Consider the following 23,886-nt stretch of genomic DNA (forward strand, 5'->3'; position numbering starts at 1 on the left):
TCAATGACATTCCACTTTTCATAGGATGATAGAACTACCAGGACTGCCCGAATGGTCTGGCCCTACCCACTTCTCCAAGCTCATCTCTCGCTATTTTACCCTATGCCTTCAATGCTTCTGACACTCTGATCTTCTCTCTGTTCCAACAGAGAACATTTATGCAAGCTGTTACCTCTGCAGGGAAGCTTCTTTACCTCTTTACCTGGTAACCAAATACGGCTTCCTTAAAGAAAGCCTTGGTAATGAAAACCCTACCCCCAACTTGATTAAACCATTTATATATTTTTATGGTATCCTATAAATCTCCTTCCTGATTTATATGATACATTGCATTTTGGACTCCAATTTTTCACTCTTCCCTATGTCCAAACACTTTGCCATGTAACTTTATAGCTCCTGCTACAGAAGAATGTGTACATCTCTACTGCCTTTGGGCTTAACCATGTAATTTGCTTTAGCCATTGAGATATTAATCCTTTATGGGACTCTCTGCACTTCCTGGACTTATTTCCTTTCCCATGTTAGGGAAGTTTTCTACTATAATCTCTTCAAATATTTTCTCAGACCATTTCTTTTTCTCTTCTTCTGGGACCCCTATAATTCAAATGTTGGTGCGTCTAATATTGTCCCAGCCGTCTCTGAGACTGTCCTCAATTCTTTTCATTCTTTTATCTTTATTCTCTCTGTGGTAGTTATTTCCACTATCTTATCTTCCAGGTCACGTATCTGTTCTTCTTCAGTTATTCTGCTATTGATTCCTTCTAGAGTATTTTTAATTTCATTTATTGTGTTGTTCATCATTGTTTGTTTGCTCTTTAGTTCTTCTAGGTCCTTTTTATTTCTTGTATTTTCTCCATTCTATTTCCAAGATTTTTGATCATCTTTACTATCAACACTCTGAATTCTTTTTCAGGTAGACTGCCTATTTTCTCTTCATTTGTTTGGTCTGCTGCGTTTTTACCTTGCTCCTTCATCTGCTGCGTATTTCTCCGTCTTCTCATTTTGCTTAACTTACTGTGTTTGGGGTCTCCTTTTCGCAGGCTGCAGGCTCGTAATTCCCGTTGCTTTTGGTGTCTGCCCTCAGTGGGTAAGGTTGGTTTAGTGGGTTTTTAGGCTTCTTGGTGGAGGGCACTGGTGCCTGTGTTTTTGTGGGTGGAGCTGGATCATGTCTTTCTGGTGTGCAAGACCTCGCCCTGTGGTGTGTTTGGGGTGTCTGTGAACTTATGATTTTAGGCAGCCTCTCTGCTAATGGGTGGTGTTGTGTTCTTGTCTTGCTAGTTGTTTGGCATGGGGCATCCAGCACTGGAGCTTGCTGGCTTTGGGTGGAGCTAGGTCTTAGCATTGAGACACAGATATCTAGGAGAAGTCTCGCCGATTGATATTACGTGGGGCTGAGAGGTCTCTGGTGGTCCAATGTCCTGAACTCGGCTCTCCCCCCTCAGAGGCTCATGCCTGACACCAGGCTGGAGCAGCAAGACCCTGTCAGCCACATGGCTCAGAAGAAAAGGGAGAAAAAGAGAAAGAAAAAAATAATAAGAAAGAAAAAAATAAAATAAAATAATTAAAATAAAAAAGTAATAATAAAAAAAGGAGAGATCAACCAAACCAATAAACAAATCCACCAATGATAACAAGCGCTAAAAACTATACTAAGATAAATATAAAAATCAGAAACAAGTCAGTCGCAGACAGCAAATCCCAAGTCTACAGTTGCTCCCAAAGTCCACCGCCTCAGTTTTGGGTTGATTTGTTGTCTACTCAGGTATTTCACAGATGCAGGGTACCTCAAGTTGACTGTGGGGATTTAATCCGCTGCTCCTGAGGCTGCACGGAGAAAATTCCCTTTCTCTTCTTTGTTCACACAGCTCTTGGGGTTCAACTTTGCCTTTGGCCCCACCTCTGCATGTAGGTTGCCCTCAGGCATCTGTTCCTGCCCAGACAGGATGGGGTTAAAGCAGCAGCTGTTTAGGGGACTCTGGCTCATTCATGCCGGGGGGAGGGAGGGGTACAGTAGTTATAATTGGAATGCAGGGCAAGCCTGCAGCAGCAGTGACCAACATGACTTTGCAACAGCCTGAGGTGCACCGTGCGTTCTCCCAGGGAAGTTGTCCCTGGATCACGGGACCCTGGCAGTGGCGGGCTGCACAGGCTCATGGCGGGGGGTGGAGGGGCACATATGGATAGTGACCTGTGCTTGCACACAGGATTCTTGGTGGCTGCAGCAGCAGTGGTAGGGTTTCATGCCTGCCTCTGGTGTCCGAGCTGATAGCTGCGGCTCGTGCCCATCTCTGGAGTTCGTTTAGGTGGTGCTCTGCCTTCCGTAGGCAGTCAGGGAAGGAATCGCCTCTCCTCACGCACCTCGAAACAATGGTCTCTTGCCTCTTAGGCAGGTCCAGACTTTTTCCTAGACTCCCTCCCGGCTAGCTGTGGCACACTCACTAGCCTCCTTCAGGCTGTGTTCATGCAGCCAACCCCAGTCCTCTCCCTGGGTTCTGACCTCCAAAGGCCGAGCCTCAGCTCCCAGCCCCCACCCACCCTGGTGGGTGAGCAGACAATCCTCTCAGTCTGGTGAGTGCTGGTCGGCACCCCTCCTCTGTGCGGGAATCTCTCCACTTTGCCCTCTGCACCCCTGTTGCTGTGCTCTCCTCCGTGGCTCCGAAGCTTCCCCCCTCTGCCACCCGCAGTCTCCACCCGCGAAGGGGCTTCCTAGTGTGTGGAAGCTTTTCCTCCTTCACAGCTCCCTCCCAGAGGTGCAGGTCCCATCCCTATTCTTTTGTCTCTGTTTTTTCTTTTTTCTTTTGGCCTACCCAGGTACGTGGGGATTTTCCTGCCTTTTGGGAAGTCTGAGGTCTTCTGCCAGCATTCAGTAGGTGTTCTGTAGGAGTTGTTCCACATGTAGATGTATTTTTTATGTATTTGTGGGGAGGAAGTTGAACTCCACGTCTTACTCCTCCGCCATCTAGAAGGTCCCCTGATATTGCAATTTATATTCTTTCTCTTTCTGTCTTGGTAATTCCCGTTAGGTATATTTCAATTTCTTTTTTTTATTATTATCATTAGACTTTATTTTTCAGAGCAGTTTTAGGTTTTTTTTTTTTAGAGCAGTTTTAGGTTTAGAGAAAGCTGAGTGGGAAGTACAGGGTTTCTATATACCCCCCACCTCGAGTTTTCCCTATTATTAACATCTTGCATTGATGTAGCATTTTTGTTGCAATTGATGAGCTAATATAGAGACATCATTATTAACTTAAGTCCATAGCTTACATTATGGCTCATTCTTTTGTTTTATAGTCTATGGGTTTTGATAAATGTATAGTGACAGGTATCTACCATTACTGTATCATACAGAATAGTTTCAATACCCTAAAATTCTCCTGTGCTCTACCTATTCATCCCTCCCTCTCTCAGTCTAAACTGCTTGCAACCACCGATCTTTTTTACTGTCTCTATAGTTTTTGCCTTTTCCAGAACATCATACAGTATGTAACCTTTTCAGACTGGCTTCTTTTACTTAGCAATATGCATTAACGTTTCTTCCATGTGTTTTTATGGCTTAATAGCTCATTTTTTTAATTGCTTACTAATATTCCATTTGATTGATGTACCAGTTTACCTATTCACCTATTGAAAGACATCTTGGTTGCTTCCAAGTTTTGATAATTATGAGTAAAGTTGCTATAAACATCCAGGTTTTTCTGTGAAAGTAAGTTTTCGACTCATTTGGGTAAATGCTAAGGAGCACAATTGCTGGATCATCTTATCAGTATGTTTAGTATTATAAGAATCTACCAAACTGTCTTCCAAAGTGGCATTTGCATTTCCACCAGAAACGAAAAACGTATGATGTTGAGCATCTCTTCATATGCATATTTGTCAAATGTACATCTTCTTTTGTAAGATGTCTGTTCAGATCTTTTGCCCATTTTAAAGTGGGTTGTTTGTGTTCTCCTTGTTGAGTTTTAAGAGCTCTTTGGGTATTTTGGATACCAGTCCTTTATCAGATATATGTTTTGCAAAGATGCAAAGATTTTCTTCCAGTCTCTGGTTGTCTTTTCATTCTCTTAACAGTATCTTTGCAGACAAAATATTTTCCTATTTTAATGATGTCCAGCTTATCAACTCTTTCTTTCAGGGATCATGCTTTTGCTATTATCAAATAGGTCATTGCCAGACCTAAGGACACCTAGATTTTCTCCCATGTTATCTTCTAGGAGTTTTATAATCTTGCATTTTACATTTAAAAGTCTACTATCCACTTTAATTCCTGTGGAAAAGGTAAGATCTGTGTCTAGATTCACTTTTTTGCATGTGTATGTCCAGTTGTTCTAGCACCATTTGTTGAGAAGACTACCCTTTCTCCATTGAACTGTCTTTGCCTCTTTGTCAGAGATCAGTTGATTCTATATGTCAGGGTCTATTTCTGTGTTTTCTGTTCTGTTCCATTGATATACTTGTCTATTCTTTCACCAGTACCACCTTATCTTGATTACTGTAGCTTTACAGTATGTCGTGAAGACGGGCATGGTCAGTTCTCTGACTTTGCTCTTCCCCTTCAATATGTGTTGGGTATTCTGGTTCTTTTGCCTTTCCATATAAACTTTAGTATCAGGTTGTTGATATACACAAAATGACTTGCTAGGATTTTGATTGGGATTAGAGTTCTATAGATATCAAATATTCAAGACGACTGACAGAAGAAAGAGAACTGTCAACCTGAAATTCTATATCCAAAAAAATTATCAAGTGAAAATGAAGGTGAAATAACCTTTTCGGTGAATGAAAAACAGGAATTCATTGCCACCAGAACTACACTAAAGAGAATGCTAATGGAAATTCATCAAGCTGAAGGGAAATGATACCAAAAGGAAGACTGGATCTTTAGGAATGAATGAAGAACACTGTAAATTATAAATACTTGGGTAAATATAATATTTTTTTAACTTATTTAAAATACACAGGACTATTTAAAACAAAGTTATAATACTGTCCTGTGGGGTTTATAGCATATATAGATAATACATATAACAATATCATTCATTTACTGAAAATATCATTCATTTTCAGTTGCAACAGGAAAATAAAAAACTAAACTTGGTTGTTTAGACAAACAGTACAAAATCTTCAAAGTTTCTTTAAATAATGCTAACTCATGAATTTTCACCGACTTCAGAAAAAAAATTTTGTTAATAAAATAATTTCTACACTGACCATTAACCCAAATTGCTAATTTTACGTAACCATGGGAGTTTCAAGATTCTCTAGTGTTTAGACGATAATTTTAAGGCCCAGCTAGTGTAGGCAGCTCATCCCAGTTCACAGCTGAAACTAGGATCTAGGTTCCCAGACTCCTCATCAAACACTCTGTATCCCTTTGGTTTCTTTTATCCTTATTTGCCATCATGTCATGGTCCATGTTATTTTTGATTCTCTCTTTTAAAGTTTTTTTTTGTAAACCTGCTTTCTTGGAGTTTTTCATACACAGGAACTGTTTCTTCTACTCCTCACATAACCCTTCCAATGCCTACACCTAAGAGGGCTCTACAGACAGGGGCCTCAAAAATTCTTGTTGAGTAAATGAACCCTTGTAAGTGAATATAAGCCATGTGAAAGTTCAAAGGGACTTCAACGAAGTGTATGAAACAGGAAGGGGCACTCGCACTGCTTAAAAAATAAACAGAAAAAGTGAACTCTGAAGTGACCCAGCCACTGTCCCTTCCCAAGCATCCCTGACCAGATTTGCTGAAACATAGGCAGCCTTTCATCCTTCCTGGGGTCAGCATATGTTCCAGTTGAGCTTATTGTTTTCCTTTCAGCTTCCCTATAACTCGGCCTCTGTTTACATTTAATAAACGAAACGTGTTTCTCTAGGCTGGGATGTAAACCAGAATTTGATCCCTAGCGTTTTGCACAAGAAACGATGCAAATGGTGATACAGCTGCTTGTGCCAGCTTCAAGTAACAGCAGCATAATTCTCAACAAATCATCATTGAAGCAGAAAATGAAATTGTTTTATTTTTAGATGATCACTTAGACCTTGATTCTTTTTAACATCATAATAAGCCTCTATATTGTGGAAGACATGAGTCCTCCAGATAAATTTCCCTCTCTCAAAGGTTTATTGATTGAGAGTAGAGAACCCAAAACACAGAACAAAAAGCTTGGCCAATTTGCAATCCATCCAAGTAGCAATCATGTGGAATTGTACGATTTGTAGAGTACCTAGAAACTTTTTAGTACACTGTAGCTTATAAAAATTAAATAATGATTTATGTTAAAGAAAGTAACAATTTGAAAAGTTTACTAGTAATTCAAAGGTGCTATTTGTGCCATAAATTACTTAGTTCCCTAGTATTCTTAATTTAAGGTAGTAATTATATAGTACTGGTAGAATTCTCAAGCTAAATAAAGATTCATAACATCTCTTCTACCTATCCCCTCCTTTTCATTTCCTCTGTCAGCATCTTTTTCCAGTCTTCTCCCTTTTGGTCATGGATGGTTGTAATAGCTACCTCGTTTGTTTCCTTAAGTCCCTCTGCCCACTTTAACCTGTGCTGCCAATTATTTTTCCAAACACATTTTTTTCACCAGTTACTTCCTTGCTTAAGTTATCTGAGTAACTCTGGTCACCTACTTTATATATCCCAAATTCTTCAGCTTCACATTCCAAGTCCCATGACCTAACACCTAACTCCCCTATTTAGCAACTGCAGCGCCCCACCCCCAACACCTGTCCCTTCCATCTCAGTTGGACACATTTATTCTCTCATGTATTCCTCCTCTTGTCTCTGACCCCAACTCACCCCCATGGGAAGCAGACAGCATATCTCATACTCAGTACCACTTGACATTAGATTCGTAACTCTTGCTGAGTTTTCCTTTTCAGTGTTTAATTTATATTTGGTGACCTCAAAAGAAAGTTATTCTCTTAATCGTATCCTCAATCTTCCCTAAAGATGATTGAGGATCAAGGGCCACACACTCCACCCTTTCTTCTTCCTGCCCATCCACAGAGTTATGAACTAAAGAGGCCCAGGTCTGGCTCCAAGCAAGGCCTAATCATTTCTCTGAGCTGTAGTTTCCTCATGTGTGAAATGGAGACAGCACCCACCTCATAGGATTATTGTAAGTATCAAATAAGAAATCTATAAAAGGTATTTAAAACATCTGCTGCAGCATAAGCACTTAGTAATAGCTATTATTATTATTTTTCATATTTAAATTATTACCACTCCTTCTTGTGTTTGTTTTTTATTCTATGCAACTTTTAAAGGCCTGGAGACAGTTTCCAAGAAGACGTGAGGGTGGCTGAGGCATGTGTAGCTGTGGACAAATGGGCCTAACTCACTTTCCTTTGCTCTCCACATTTCTCTGTCAATTTCTTTGAGCCCTAAGAAGTGAGGTCATTTACACCATGAGAGTAAACGGATATGACACGCAGAGTTGGACTTTTATTGGAACTAGAAAAATCAGGCCCTTATCCTGCTTTAATCTGGGGCTATAGAACCAACTAAGTACTGTCAAAAAAGTCACTGGATGGGATACTTGCAATAATTAGATCCTAGTAGTTCATGCGTGGTGAGTACTGTTAGGACCTTGTTAACAAAGATATTAGCATGCTGACGGCCACCAGCAGATAAGGTCAAAAGAACTGAGACTAGGCTGTGTAGCATTGAGGATGCAGCACTGCTACCTGCTCGGAAAGATCAGAGTGACCTTCTATTCCATACACTCTACTAAAAGCCGAACAACTGCTATAGGAAATCAACTGCTAAGTCACTTCTATTTTGCCAAAATTTGTCAGTTTTAGACTGAGCTAACTTCAGAGAAAATAGTTCTTTCACAGAGACTCTCTATGGATATTTTTTTCCTTTTACTTTGCTGGTGGTCTGGACCTGTTGCTTGAGGTAAAGAAACATGATTCCATAAAAGTCAATGCCTTCCTTTCTTCCTCCACTCCGTTTTCCTGCCTTATCAACATATGGCTATCAACAGCTCATGGGTATTCTGTGCACAATTCGAAACTGTTTACCAAGAGCAACTTTCCAACCAATTGTTTGAATGTGGGTAGGACACTCTGTACTCTGAAAACTTTCAAAGGTTCTTCAGGGCCTAGAGAAAGGCCAAACTCCGCTGGCTTGTATTCAGAACACTCCAAAATTTTATTCCAGCCTATCTCTCGAGTCTAATCTCCCAGAACCTCCTATAGCATACCTCATGTTTCAGCCTAATTCATTCATTCATCCAAGACATAGTTATTGAACACCTACTTTGAGCCAGACCCTGTACTAGGTACTGAGGATTCATTGATGACACAGTTTCTGAGCCAGTGGAAATTAGAATCTAGCAAAAGAGACAGATATTAAGAAAATTAATTACTCAAAAATTTAAATACAATTGTGGTAAGCACAACACAAATATATTGCACAAGTGTGCAATGACAGTGTATAACAACAGAGTACTTTACCAAGCCTCTGGACAATAAACTTTGTGAAAATTATGTATAATCTGGACTGTAAGATTCAATAGATGTTAGTCAGGTGAAATTAGAATGGAAAAGGAATATTCCAAGCTGAGGGATGGGTGTAGTTGAGCAGAGTATCAGCAGTTAAGTCTGAAGAATAAGTCAATCATGAGGGACTTGTGAAATAATTTAAATATATGACCATTTTTCTTTCACATCATGAGATTTCCTGCTTTGGGTTTTTGTGCATTGCGTTCTCTCCTCCCTATGTATCTAAATATGATTTATCCTAAAACGCCAACTTCACGTGCTCTGCCCTCCATCCGGGGATCCCTGTTCATTGAAACTGGGCACACCAAGGTAGAAAGGGGCTCCTGTGGTCCTCAGTCCTCAGTGGTTTCTGTTTAAATGCCTTGACTACATCGTTCCTACATAGCTCAACTTATGTGCCTCAGATATCTAGAAATTCATAGAAACCCAGCCTCCCTACGCACACAATGCAGAAGTTTTCTATAATGTTTATCAGATAAATATCCTTAGGGTGCTTCCACCAAACAGTTTGGGAGTCCCCTTTTCTCTGAACCCTCTTTACCCCCCAGATTTTTTATTAGTGTCAGCTAAATTGCTCCCCTCTGTTTGCATGATCCTCAAAGGTCCTTGGCATGATCTCAGTAAATCCAGGCTTTGAGAAAGCAAAGCTGGGAAGACACATGTTTTACAATCACCTTTTGCTTTTGGCCCCCTAATTTAGGCACTGGAAGGTCTGAGGAATAAATAAAAGGAAAACATAAATATCCTGCTGTATTTTCACTTATCAATTAGATGGGAACCCTATCTATGATGTGAGTAGGATTTTCACAGCAGTAGTTCCAACACACAGAAAAATGATGATATCTTCCCCAGGTTTTCCAGGGGACCAGTTGATGAGTCTGTGAAATGGACAATTTTCTTTCCCCTCCTTGGGTATCTCTCGCTTTCCCAACACTGACCACAGAATATCCCCCAGTCTGGATAAGGCTCAATGGTCTTACTTTACCATGGGATTAGACAAAAGCAACTGCATGAAGATTCAGTTCTGGCAAATCATGAGGGCTGCCCTTCTACCCAGACTCCAGCCACATCTTTAACTTTCTCTGTGTTATCACTTGGAAGGATGCCTATATTAACTTATCATTCAAACTCACTTTGGACAGTGAAAGGGCTATATATAATTATGCTGGGCAACAGGCATAAACAGACTGTTCTAAGTAAACCAGGACTTAGGTCATCATATCAGTCATTCCCCAGGCTCTAGGCCCCAGCCTTCAGGCACCTGCATTACAGGACAGAGCAGGAGGGTATCTGCTATGTAAGCACTCAGGCCTTCCCCTACCCAGGGATCCATGGGCAGCCTGATAAGTGTTCCATCCTCTTTCTTCCCCTCTCTTCTCTTCTAGTTCGTGATGTTTGATTTCAGTCATGGTCCTTCTCTGGTCTCTCAAGCCCAAAACATGCCTTAACTCCCATGTTACTAGCAATAGATTCTCAGACATGGTCTACCATGAAATACGCATATTCCCTACAAGCAAAACAAAAAGAGGGGCTTTTTCACTTTCCTAAACTCTTGTAGGCTATCTTAGAAACATTCACCCTTCAAGACTAAGTAGCCATCTTCTAAGTTTCTTTTTGAAGTCTTATCTCCAATTTTAAGACCCATACTCTCAGTCTTAAGGCACCATATTGTAGCTGATATAAAGGCAAATAACTTTGATGATATTCCCTGCTCCTTTCTCCTGGCCATCTGGCTCTCTGAAGGCTATGACTAGGATTCTGACCTGATATTCCCAAAAAACACTATAAAGTGGCTGTTAAAACATTTAATATTTCAGTAAGTTTTTAATCAGTCTCAACTGGAAGGGCATGTGTAAGGCTGCTGGAATCAACCAGTTTGTGTCTCGCTCCTCCACACTACCAAGATGAGCTAATACCTCCACGCTCCCCTTTAGCAGCTTTTACAGAAGAAATTCAAAGAGAAGTTAATATCCAGTAATGTTAAGTTTGGAGGAGAATATGCCCTCCAATTTGCACCTGCCCAATCCCGCTTTAAACAGTTTGATACACACATCCAAGTCTGAAGATTCTGGATCTGGAACTCTCTCTAACCAAGTCTTTAATCTTTTTTTAAATGACAAAATACTAACTTTACTAAATGTATCAGTCAGGGTCCAATCAGGAGACAGAAACAGCACAGAAAAAATTTAATGTAAAAAATTATTAACTAGTGAAAGGTGGTTAACAACTAAGAAGAGTAAAAGAGACCTCTAAAGGAACAAACATAGGGGGCAGCTACTACATCTAGGGCTAAGAGAGAGTACCCAAGGAAGGAACACACTTGGAGGAAGGGCCCCCAACCCAAGACTGAGATTTATACCTGAGAGAAGCTGTGTCTATGGACCCCACAGAGTTCACTGAGGTGCCAAGGTTTTAATCTTACCCTAATGGGTATTCGGAATATCTACCTGGCACATTCTCAAACTCAAAGCCTGTTTCAAAGTACACAAATATTCAAACACAATCTCTGAAGTATTGTTTTCTTTGAAGGTATGATAGTCTCTCTCTTTTTTTTACATTTTATATTTATTTATTTATTTGGCTGCGTCGGGTCTTAGCTGCGGTGTGCAGGCTCTTCATTGTGGCGCACGGGCTTCTCTCTAGTTGTGGCGTGTGCAGCACGTGGGATCTTAGTTCCCCAACCAGGGATCCAACCCACGCCCCCTGCATTGGAAGGCGGATTCTCAACCACTGGACCACCAGGGAAGTCCCAGTCTCTTTATCTGGATCATGGACTCAGACATCCCTCCAGTTTTGCCCATCTGGACCTCAGCACCACCTGCCAGTGCTGCAATACCTCTAAGCTGAGCTCCAGGATCCAAAGTTTTCTTCTTCTAAGTGACATCTTCATGTCTATAAATTCTACTTCTGAAAGGTCATATTGTCTTCTTCAGTAAAACAGCCTTCCCCACCACCTGTCCCATTGCATTAGTTTATGGCTCAGGTAACCACATGTAGGTGTGTTGCTGTGTAAGTGTTCTTCTATCATGGGATTCTGCAACTGTGGCTGCCAGGTAAGCCTTCCCTCCTTAAAAAACTCAAAGTCAACATAGAGACTATAAATCTATCTTTTATGATGCTCCCTTTCAAATTATTATTTTGCAAAAAATAGGGACACAAATCCTATAAACAAGGTCTTAGAAGGTATTTTTCCCTCTTTTCCTTCCTATTGTCAAGGGCTTATAACTTTCCAAAGATTTTCAAGGTCATTCTTATCACAATACACCGGTTAACCCCAAATCAGTGACTCCTAAGAGCCCACATTCTTCCCTGAATAACAATCAAGTGTTCAGAAGTTGTCTTGAAATATGTTGGCCCTCATTCTAAAGAACTACAGTCAGTCCATGGAGCAGATCTTGTCTGTGCAGAGAATGATAGTAAAGCCTAGCAAATCTTTATGTAAAAGATACAAAATTCAGTCCACAAGCTCACATGAAAAAGAAATAATACATTTCATTTCCTTTAAATCAAATCAAATCAGGTCCTGAGCCCCCATCCCTCTCAAATATTACTGGAGTTCCCCTGCTAGACTGTTTCAAGGATATGGGACTAGGGAGAGCCCTCCATTTATGTCAAAGGTTCATAGTGGCTTACACTTCATTGCCCATTGGCCACCCCACATGGTTCCCTTGAACCAGACGGTTCTGCTTCTGTGCCTATGCACAATCCAGAAATCTAATTACCAAAGTCAGAACCCCAGTCCCTGGGTTCCTGTCTTTTAAGTAAATCACACACAGAGATATCCCTTCTGAGAGCCTATCATCCCACAGAGGGACTCACACTAAGTACAGCCCAGCTCCCCAGATTCTATTCTACTCTACCTTCCAACTGCTTGTTTTCATTGCAAAGGAATTACTTTTTTTCTTATTGACACAGACAGTTAGCATCATCTCTTTGATGAGCTCATGCTCAAGGACAAAAAAAGTCAGAAAGGCAGTGCCAAATAGCCAGCCTTACACAAGGGCCTTCACCAAGGCAAAGGGTCACTAAAAGATCTGCTTATCTTAGGGAACTGAAGGACAAATATTAACACATGGTAATGTTTTAATAAATTATCTGTCACAGCTATAAATAATCAATTCTTCCTTTTCATAACCATAGCACACTGTACCTTATTACTTTTGGCTTTCTGTGTATGAATATGTTTGTATATATATACATGTGTATCTTTATTTCTCTGTCAGTTAATAAGATTTGTAAAGGAAGTAATACAACTTATTCTTCTTTCTTTAATGCCTCATAATAATCAGCACAAAGTAGGCTCTGAATAACCATTTGAAAAATGAATGAATGAATGTTTATAAAGCAATGATAATGCTATTTCAAAATTTAAATGGAAATTATGATTTCCAAATAGGAAAAAATAAGATTAAAAATGCTGATACAAGCAATTTATTTTATTCCTGAAGTCATTCAACTGCTATCAAACATTCTAACTATATACATGCTCGAAAGGCTAAATGTGGTTTAAAGTATCAGATTTCTGACTAAACTAAGGAATAGGCCAGGAATCATCATTATTTAGTATTAGTAACTCACTCTTTGGGAAGATATTCTTGTCTCAAGACTACTAAAGAAATGAATTTACATTCTTATCTCCCAAACCTAAGTATCTTGAATTGTTGTCAGCTCAGTATGAACTGACATACTCAGTATGAACCCTCAGCTAAGTCTGAACACTCAAGGTCTAGGTCTACAGACCTAGACAAAGGTTATACTACAAGTTTGTTCCCAAGGACAAACATTGGGTCTTAGCCACCAAAAGACAATTAGATGATAGCAATATGTGGGTATATTATAGATGCATTGCACAGATCTTCACAGTTGCAAATTGCACTGCTTATGGCTTTTCTTAATAATTTTTATATGCTCAATCCACCCTACTGAGGCTAGCAAATACCTTGATTTAGAGGACTGAAATTAGTTTCACATTCAAATCAAGTGATGAGTAACATAAGGAAATACTTCACAGAAACATAAAATTCCTTAAGGCTTTAGAGCTCAAATTTTCTTCCTTATTTTATGCTCTTAAATATTAATTATTACAGGGCACTCATATAGAAATACACAGGGGGACAAGACGAACTGTGTTTGTCTTAGAAATACATTTGCTTCCATTAAAGGACCATGTTCTTTTTCTATTTAAACCCAATTTATCTTGTCACATTGTTAGATTAAGGCATTTCCTAAATATTTTAGTGTCAAATAAAACCATCACCCTCATTAGCTTGAGGAAACTGGAAAGATCAAATTGATGAGAGGTGTCAAGAGTTCTAAGTTTTAAATTTTGATTGTGGCAAATAGCCCAGCCCCATGCTAGTCATTAATAGCATAAGCTAACCTGGAATGTACCTGTCCATACACACACACACACACGCAGACACACATGCTGTGTGTGTCTGCGTGTGTGTGTGTGTGTGTGTGTGTGTGTGAGAGAGAGAGAGAGAGAGAGAGAGAAAGAGAGATTGTGGTGGTGTTTTGGATTTTCCCTCAGGCACTCTAGTATTCAAGCCTTTTGAATTCTTCTCAGCATTTTTTACTTGAGAAGAAATCATTTTGGGAAAGCATTAAAAACATAGCAAATGTCATTGTAACATAAACAACATTCTTAATCCTATAGCAATGTCCTTTGGCCCTGGACACCTGCTCTCCAAGAAATAAACTGAGATTACATTCTCCTTTGAACCCACTAAAATCCAATTTTATATCATTTATTTGGTCAAGGACTAAACACGCAAATCCTGGAGGTATTCAACTTCCCACTCCAGTACCAATACCAATAACAACAACAACAAAAAAATTCCCTTGACTCAAGCAGGACCTATTAATAGATAGTGATTATTGCTACCATAAAATATCACTCTTAATAACATTCCAGTAACCACAATATGTTACTGGGGCTCTGGAAGAAGCTAAATTCTAATGAGTAATTCATGCAAGGAGATAAGATTGAATAACGACAAAAAGGGATTTCTAAAAAAAATACATGGGCCTTATATTTTATAGAAAGACCAGGACAAAAGCATAAGGACATAAATAATGAATCATTTTGAATTTTACAACTCCAAGTTTGGCCTACAAATTCTATGCTGGAATTGCATTTCTCCATTCTTTGATGAGGACAAATCTCTTTTTAACTGCAGTGAACATTTAGCAGCTCAATGTATGGTAAGATCATTAAATCAATGAGCCAGCTTTTAGAAGCAGCCTATGATAATGAGCCACTCACAGCCCTCTCCCTTAGTAGTACTCAGCCATCATTTTATTCTGCTTTGCTCTTCTGACCTCAGTATCAGTGCTTTATTTTACTACTACAAAGATGATATTTTGAGAGCAGAGTCAACCTTTAGCTGCACATTCTCCAGCTCTGATTTCACCCTGTAATGTCAAAGAATGTTCTCAAAGAAGAAAGCCAAAGGAATAAAAATTCTTGTTAAGTGTTCAACAATTTTCACTGACGCTAGCTCCTTCATTTGCATAAATTGTTAGATAGCCAAAACAATCAATCAACAAATATTTATTATGCATCTGCTTTATTCAGGGTCCCGTGCTAGCTACAGAGGGTACAAAGATGAATAAATCACAATCTCACCCTCTAAGAGCTTATACTCTAACTCCAGAATTGCAACTTTATGGTACATGTGCCATTATTCCCTCCTCATAGATTTTGATTGACACAAAGTTCAACTCTTTGTTAAAGAGGCATCAACCATATATTATGTCTGCCTTACTCCAACTTGGTGCATGAAGAATTGAATAGCTCTGCACCAAAGGTTTAACCCCTTTGTAGCTCCATGCATGTGCAGCCTATGAACACCTTAAGATGGAATGGAGAGTTGGTTCATCATATGTGCCAACTATAGTAGGTGGGTATCAGAAGCCTATGAAGCTTCCCTGGTGGTGCTGTGGTTAAGACTCCGGGCTCCCAATGCAGGGGGCCCGGGTTCAATCCCTTGTCAGGGAACTAGGTCCCACATGCATGCCGCAACTAAGAGTTCACATGCCACAACTAAGGAGCCCGCCTGCTGCAACTAAGAGGTTACACCTTACCCCATGGGTCAGGATGGCTACCTGATGTAAGGGTGTAAAAAAGCCCCCCTTGCCTTTGGGAAGGACAACTTCTGTAGCAACATTCACACTCCAGAGCTCCTCGTGGGAAGAGGCCAAGGCTAGATTTCTCTTGCAACATATATTTGCTTGACTTCTGCTCTATTACGCTTCCTTCATTCCCTTACAGGTTTCTCTAGAGAACACTCCCTCTATAAATAACTTTCACAAAAATCTCATGCTTCTGGAAACCGCACCCAAGACAATTGGTACCAGGAGCAGATCTACTGGGGATGAAGAATATAAAGTTGGTTGAGGGAGAATTTTTCTTAATAGTGCAACTCTCTTCCTGTTTCTCAGTTTAATACCATGGGAAGGGATTCTTGAGTTGGCTTATATACACTTGTGGGATGGCTCTTAAAATCTTGAAAAAGGTGATGGCCCACTTTAAACGTATGCCAGAATTTCTGTGACAGGCTGTGGAGGAAGAAATTAACAGGCTCAGAGTAGTGGATAGAATAGAACTATCATATAAGATCATAAAATCCACCAGCTGACTATATTTCTAGAAACAGCCAGGGAACATTCCCCTTGCCAAGGCAATAAGGAATGCTCAGGTGAGGGGTCACCAGCATCACTGAAAAGTCAGAAGTTCAAGTGTGGTGGTTCTCTGGAGACCAGTACTAATCGTCAGAGAAACTGTTGCAGAAGTGGGCTCCTCAGCAACAGTAGGGAATCCAAAGTAGGAAAAGCCAAAAGGTAGCATTTAACCATCATTGACAAGGAAGAAGTAATTATTCAAAATGGGGAACAAGTTGGAATGGTATCCAAGAAAGCCTGACTCAAAGGGACCTATGGATATCGCTCATACTCACTTCTTATGTAACCCTAAAGGCAAGATAGTTAAATATCCAACAAGCATATTGCATAATATAATCAACAGAGATCAAGAAAGGATGAGGAGAAGGCTGAGATCAGGCCTCCAAGAAAAGTCACAATCCCTTGCCCCATTTCCAGACCTAAGCCAGCTCTTTGACCCAGAACAAATCCACTGAAAGAAAGCTGGTTCCCCTTGAGGAAGGCCCTGCAACATCATAGCCAATATACAAAGCAGTGATTCCCCCAGACTTTCTGCCAAACAGACCTATGGCCATTTACTTGGTTGGCTGTACACTGGAGAAAGGGGACATTCAGCTCTTTCACATTATCTGAATAACCCCATATCAATTAATGAAATTCAATTCATTCATTCACCAGTTGTTTCACTGGCAAATTCTATCAAACAATTAAGGAAGAAATGATATCAATTTCACACAAACTTATAGAAAATTGAGGAGGAGAGAATACTTCCCATATTCCCACATCCATAAATACCAAATCCAGACACTAATATGTGAGGGCTCAAAGCTCCATCACGGCCTCCCTATTAGAGTAGGGGTATATGGAAATTGGGCAATAAATGGATTTCTGGACTAACGTCATCTATGGTGAGTCCACTGAGTCCACAGACACATCCAGTGGTATTTTCCCAGTTTCCAAATGTATAATTGGACTAGCCATCTCAGACACTGACATTACCCTAATGTAGGCTCTTTTGAGCCTAATGAATAAAACCACTATACTAGTGAAGGTGAAGCAGAAACCCCTGAAATTGCCACTCCCTGTTCCCAACTAAGATAGTAAATAAAAAATATATTGCACCCTCAGTAGAATAGCAGACATTAGCATCACCCTCAAAGACTTAAGGGATGCAGGGGTGATCGTCCCATTTTGTTCCCATTTAATTCACTAGTCTGTCCCCTGCAAATACCAGTCTGGATCATACTGTGTGACAATTAAGTAGAAGCCTCAACTGCAGATAATGCACCAGATGTGATATCAGTTGGTATGCCCCAACTGAGCTCACAGATATGTTCTTTTTCATTCCCATCAGGCAGGAGAATCAGAAACAGTTCTTATGGACACCGGACGAACAACACTATGCATTCACAGTTTCATTCCAGGGTTCTGTTTACTCTCCTGCTTTTGGTCACAATATTCTCTTCCTTATCATGAGCAAGAAAGGACTAAAGGGAAGAGGAACTATAGGTTGTCTTATCTTTTTCTTTCCTTGTATGTCATTATTTTCAGTGTAAGTGGTTGGTTAATACAAGAAAGTAACATGAGTGAAAAAGGATATGATAGGGTTTCTTGGTTGTTCATGTTTCTTAGAAAAATATTACCTTCCTTCTGCATTGGAAGCAAGTGCTGGCACAAACATAAAGCATGGCCACTTGGAGCTGTCACCTCCCCCCACTTACTCAATTATAGATGTATCATGCTTACCTTGTACTCACTTTGAGTCTCCCTGAACTTGTATGCATCCTGGGTCCTCCAGAATGCTGTACTCATGGAACATCACAAACTATGGGCAAATGGAGTGACAAGGAAGAGTGGACACACCTATTGTATGTATTTCTTCTGCTCTGCTCACACATATATTCATTCCATTGTCCCATCAAACTTCACTTACAAAACATAAGTTCAAAGATAAAATTCCAAGATGGTGACAGCAGAGCATTAAACCAAGCACAAAACCTTTCTGAGCTTTGGAGTCTCACGCAACTGTACAGGTCACACTCCACTGAAGCCAGTCCTGCCAACATAATGTTTCGTAGAAATTTTAGTGAATAAATGCACAAATGAATCTCACTAAAAAAGAAAAAAAGGAAAGAAACTCAAATTAATATAATGAGTTTTTTTAATCTATCAAGTTATCAAACTCATTTTTTTCAGAGATAATACCAGTAGGGGTGAAGGTACAGTGAAGTGGGAATTATTAAACCACACTGGTAGATTGTTTCTACATTTCTGCTGTAAAGACTTTAAGCAGGGTTTGTGCATTCTTTAACATAGCAATTCTACTTATGGAAATCGAATCTAAGGAAATATTTCAAAATTGCAAACAGATTCATATTTGATCATGTTCATTGCAGCATTATTTTTAAGAAGGAAGAATTGAAAACAACCTGAATGCCCAAGAGTGGCAGAGTAACTAGAAAAAGTTTAATATTTCTATGTGATAAAATATTAGGCCATCATACAAAGCATGTGTATGAAAAATGTGTATGAGTTCAACTGGTGAACTCATAATATTAGTTAGTGAAAGGGTAGAAAATTACGTACACATTATAATTCTGTTTTAGTAATTACATATTTAATAAATACATAATAAATATATACATATTAAAGACCGGAAGGAATTCAGGAAAACACAAACAGTGCTGACCCTGGTAGTGGTACTACAGGTGATTTAGCTTTTTTATATGTTTCCTACTTCTCCTTCCTTCTACCATCCTTGACTTCTTTTGAAATTAAAAATATATATATTAAACATCTATCAGAGGAAAGGCTTCAAACTAATTCTAAGCCGTTTAGGACTTTATTAATATTGTAGAATGCATTCACTTGTATCTGGTACATTTTTAATAATTTGTATTTCTCTTCATCCCTTCAATTGCTTTGTGAAATCAGTTGCTTTTAGCTCATGCTATTAAGCCGAAGAGAGGGAGATAAAACAGTGTGAAGGTAATAACAGTTATATTGACAAGAGAAGAGAAGAGCCAGGCATTCAAACAGCTTGTATATTTGCTATTTTTACTCATGTACAGAACTGAAATTTCAATTGATCCTTGAGCCCAACACTTCTTACCTCATCTCTCTATGAGATGAACTCTGATAAAACTGATATAATTAGGTACTTGAAACACTGTAGAAACGGCCTCAAGGATGCTACTGCTGCTCTTGTATACAATTATGGCCTCTGTAATTATCAGTATGTTTTCATATAATTTTAAATAGTATTTATTCTTTTACATTTCCTATTTGTGCTTATGTTTCACGGTTAGGAAAAGAAATACAGGTATCTCACTATCATAAATTGATCAATACTTGAATATTCATGACAAAGATACACACACACACACACACACACACATACATACATACACACTTCTAATGATATTAATAGAAGTCCAAATGGTCATTTCTAACCATATATTTAATTAATAGGAAAAGCAATGAATCTAATCTCTTAATTTATTCAAGCCATTGTAAGCAACTGCCTACGGAAAAACAGTTTGTGAATTATTTTGTAAAGAACTTTAAGTTGTGTTTGAACTTTTTAATGAACAGAGAATGCATCATCTCCTCTTCCCTAAATAGATAAACATTTCAAAGGACAACACTCAAACTGAATATACTTAGGTCTAGATGACCTGCCTGCCCTTTGCTGGACTGACTCAATTAAAAGAAAGTTTATATCCTCAGGGCAGAGCATCTCCCTGTGTTGCCCCTCCACACATCAAGATTAGGGAGTTTGCATCAACCTAAGATTCTCAAGGTTGGAGGTAAACCTGCAGGTCACTGAGTCTATCGGCTCTCAAATGAGTCTTCTTATGTTGTGGTTCTAGTGATTCTCTGTGAAATAAGTAAAAACAGAGACAAAATAATGTGTGTTTCATAAAGCTAATTGTATTCAATTCAAAGTCATGTCCTTTAATCTCAGACAATATCCTTTTAACTTTTTTGGTATTAAAATATCTTTTTTTATGAAAATTAAGTGGCTGTCTTCTTTGATTTTTAATATTCTTACTGAGAAAATAGACGACTGGGGGTTAGTTTTATTAGAAAATTCTCTGTTCCATGAAAACCTAAAGTCCTAGATCAGGTAAACAAAAATCTTGTTTCTACCCAAGACTGAGGCAGCTGGTGAGCAATGACCTGTGGGCTGTGGTGGGCAGGGAGATTTGGAGGCAAATGGAATAGGATTTGAAGTCTGTGTAACTTTAGAGAAATGACTTAACTTAGTTAAGCAACTCATTTCTTTGCCTATACCAGTTGAACTAAAGTTACCTTTTTCTCAAGTTGTGAAAATGACAAAATGAGTGGTTGGCTGGCTCTTTAATAGCTCAATGCAAATGTCACCTTTTCAAAAAGGTCTTGCTTGTTCCACCCTATCTAATGGGCACTCTCTCCTCACCCACCCACCCAGCCATTCTCAGTCCTACATCAGGGTACTTATCATTCTCTGGATTAATTTTATTTTCCCAACCAGGATATGACTCATGAGAGAAGGGACCTTGTCTGTCCTATTCCCATTGCATCCCCAGCAATTAAAATATATGGCCAAAACATGGTAGTACCCAATGAATATTCATTGAATATTGAATGAATATAAAGTGTTCAACACAGAGAAGACTCAATAAATGTTAGTTCCCTTCCTTCTGACTGAGAAAAAAAATCCATCTCCCTAAAATATCATCTTGGTCTTCATCCTCTGAGGCCATCAGCACCCAACCCCAATACATAAGGTATCTCTCTGTCCAAACATATATTCCCGAATAGGAAGTAATTCTTTAGGTAACTTATTTGATAAGGTCATCTTTATTTCAGAGCTGGCTATAATTAAGAATGATTATGGGATGGCAACTTCAAATTGGGCTTTGGATGCATATTCAGTTTGTTGAATAAAGAGAATGCCTAATCTTTGAGATTTATACAGATTGCCAGGAAAATGTCATTTAAAGCCTTCCATTTTAAGACTATGTATAGTATCTGGTAATTACTTATATTAATTTGCATTTCAAATCAGTATTGAAAAGATTCACCAGGCAGTTGTCTTCATCTAAATTTTCCTATTCTGCTAAAAGCTAACATTAATGAGGAAACCATTTAACATAAACATGCTAAGTACTAATATTAAAAAGGAAAAGGAAGGAGGGAGGGAGGGAAGGAAGAAAGGAAGGAAGGAAAGAAAGAAAGAAAGGGTGAGCGAAATGTATTCCCACACAGCAAAAAGCAAAACCATAAATAAGAAAATTAAAGTCTTCAGAGTGTCTCTAAATCTCAGAAGTCAAGCCTCAGGGAAGATCCTATACACCTGAGACACCAGAAATGACCCTAATGAGTAGGCCAAGGCTCCAGTCCAACAGAGAAGTGTGGATTTTTTTTGGATTTATTTTTCTTTTTTTGGCAATAATGCAAATATACATGTCTGGGAGAAGGAAACAGGAAGCTGAGTGGGACAACCCCACTTGATCTCAGCTGTCATCCATCACTCACTCTAAGTACGAAATTAGTGCCTATATTTAAAGGATTGGCAGCCATTAAAACACACATGCCAAAGCTCCAACTAGTTTCCCCTGGCAAAAAGAGTGTCCTGTGCAGCTGTGGGAAGTGCTGGGGAAACAGGCTGAGTAGCATTGGTGAAAACACAAGCCAAGACATGGTGTGCCAATTCCTGTTTAGCACAGTGCTAGGTACTGTAAAGGATACCTAGACTTCCAGTTTGGGATTCAACACGCTAAAAGCTTGGAAATCATCACTTCCATCTTTAGGAAAAGAAAATGTTAAACAAACTGATAATCAGTGACTTTTCTTGGAAACATCAGAGAACTGAGGTTGCAGGGCAAGCCACCATGCCAAATTCTGGAAAGCCACAGCTGAGATCTGAAGCAGAAGCATTGGGGCCATAAACTGGTAGAAACATTTAAGTGCTAATTTTGATGAATTGCTGGAGACTGAAAATGGACTAGCTTGAGAGTGAGAGAATCTTGGAACTGCAAGGTCTTAGGGGGCCCTTATACTTTCATGAATTTCACCTCCAGGAACCTAACCAGTTTCTTCCCACCAGTGAAGAGCCAAAAAAGATCACCTTGTGGCTATAGCGAGGGATAGGCAACCACAATCATTGTGAAATATGTCAGAATGCTCTCCATAACAAAGATCTATTTTCCAGAGCTTTATCCCATCTGGAAGAAGGGCATTTCTCCCCTTCTAGCCTTCATCTCATTCAAAGGTTGGGGGAGGGAAACTAAGAAACACACACGAGGGTCATGGCCCAGAGACACAGGGCCACTAAAAGACTGAGATTTAATAACAAGATTATAAAATGCTATCCCTCCTGCATTCCTTACCACCATACCAACAGGGTTTTAGTACAATAATAGTGAATTCAGGTCTGTTTAAGAAGAAATTTTTAATGAAACCCAAGAACAACAGGGGAGACAAAAACAAAGATACGAGAGGAATTGAAGCCTGTGGTATCTACAGCTATGACATTAAACACAGTCCAACTGCTAGCCAAATTAACATAAAAATTTACACTAGGGCTTCCCTGGTGGCACAGTGGTTGAGAATCTGCCTGCCAATGCAGGGGACACGGGTTCGAGCCCTGGTCTGGGAAGATCCCACATGCCGCGGAGCAACTATGCCCGTGAGCCACAATTACTGAGCCTGCGTATCTGGAGCCTGTGCTCCGCAACAAGAGAGGCCGCGATAATGAGAGGCCCACGCACCGCGATGAAGAGTGGCCCCCACTTGCCGCAACTAGAGAAAGCCCTCGCACAGAAACGAAGACCCAACACAGCCATAAATAAATAAATAAATAAATAAATAAATAAACCCAAAAGTTAAAAAAAAAAAAAAATTTACACTAAAGTCTACGTACCTCATTTCCTATTACTCAATACATCATGTCCAGCTTTCAACAACAAAAATACAAGGTAAGAAAGAACACAGTCTGAAGAGACAAAGCAAGCATCAGAATCAGACTCCAGTATGACACAGATGTTGGTTTTATCAGGCCTGGTCTGGAATTTTACATAACTACGATTAATATGCTAAGTGCACTAATGGAAAAAGCAGACAACGTGCAAGAACAAATGGGTAATATAAGCAGAGAGATGGAAACTAAGAAAGAATCAAAAGGAACTGCTAGAAACCAAAAACACTGTAACACCACCTCATACCAGTCAGAATGGCCATCATCAAAAAATCTACAAACAATAAATGCTGGAGAGAGTGTAGAGAAAAGGGAACCCTCTTGCACTGTTGGTGGGAATGTAAATTGATACAGCCACTATGGAGAACAGTATGGAGGTTCCTTAAAAAACAAAATAGAACTACCATATGACCCAGCAATCCCACTACTGGGCATACACCCTGAGAAAACCATAATTCAAAAAAGACACATGTACTGCAGTGTTCATTGTAGCACTGTTTACAATAGCCAGGACAGGGAAGCAACCTAAATGTCCATCGACAGAGGAATGGATAAAGAAGATGTGGCACATATATACAATGGAATATTAAAGGAACCATAAAGAGGAATGAAATTGGGTCATTTGTAGAGATGTGGATGGACCTAGAGACTGTCATACAGAGTGAAGTAAGTCAGAAAGAGAAAAACAAATATCGTATATTAACGCATATATGTGGAATCTAGAAAAATGGCACAGATGAACCGG

The sequence above is a fragment of the Eubalaena glacialis genome, chromosome 2, assembly GCF_028564815.1.
Source record: "Eubalaena glacialis isolate mEubGla1 chromosome 2, mEubGla1.1.hap2.+ XY, whole genome shotgun sequence".
NCBI lineage: Eukaryota > Metazoa > Chordata > Mammalia > Artiodactyla > Balaenidae > Eubalaena > Eubalaena glacialis.